Below are 377 nucleotides of genomic sequence, written 5' to 3'. Positions count from 1 at the left end.
CAAGGTGTCCCTGCTCCGGCGGGGGGGTTGGGCTGGGTGACCTCTGGGGGTCTCTTCCCACCCAAAACATTCTATGGTTCTATGAACCTGCCTGGGGCTCCTGCAAAGCTCTTCCCTTCTCTTCTGGTTTCCTGAGCTACGGTAAAAGCCACAAATTGCCCTTGTAATAAAGCTCTTTTAAAGTAAATTTGTCAGGGCGGTTGGTATTGCAGCTGCCTTCCTGCTGGATCAGGCTGAACTGTGCTGTCTTCCCTTGGCCTTCGCCGTTCCTTCCCAACCCCATGTGTTCAGCACGGGATCCCACGGGGCTTTTACTCTCCTCGAGCATCTTTCCCTGTGGCAAAGCTGTGCCTGGAGCCAAGAAGCCCCTAGGCCCA

This window comes from Egretta garzetta, unplaced genomic scaffold, assembly GCF_000687185.1.
Source record: "Egretta garzetta isolate BGI_Z169 unplaced genomic scaffold, ASM68718v1 scaffold3, whole genome shotgun sequence".
Classification (NCBI taxonomy): Eukaryota; Metazoa; Chordata; class Aves; order Pelecaniformes; family Ardeidae; genus Egretta; species Egretta garzetta.
The sequence above is the reverse complement of the archived record's forward strand: the minus strand, read 5'-3'. Positions refer to the sequence as shown.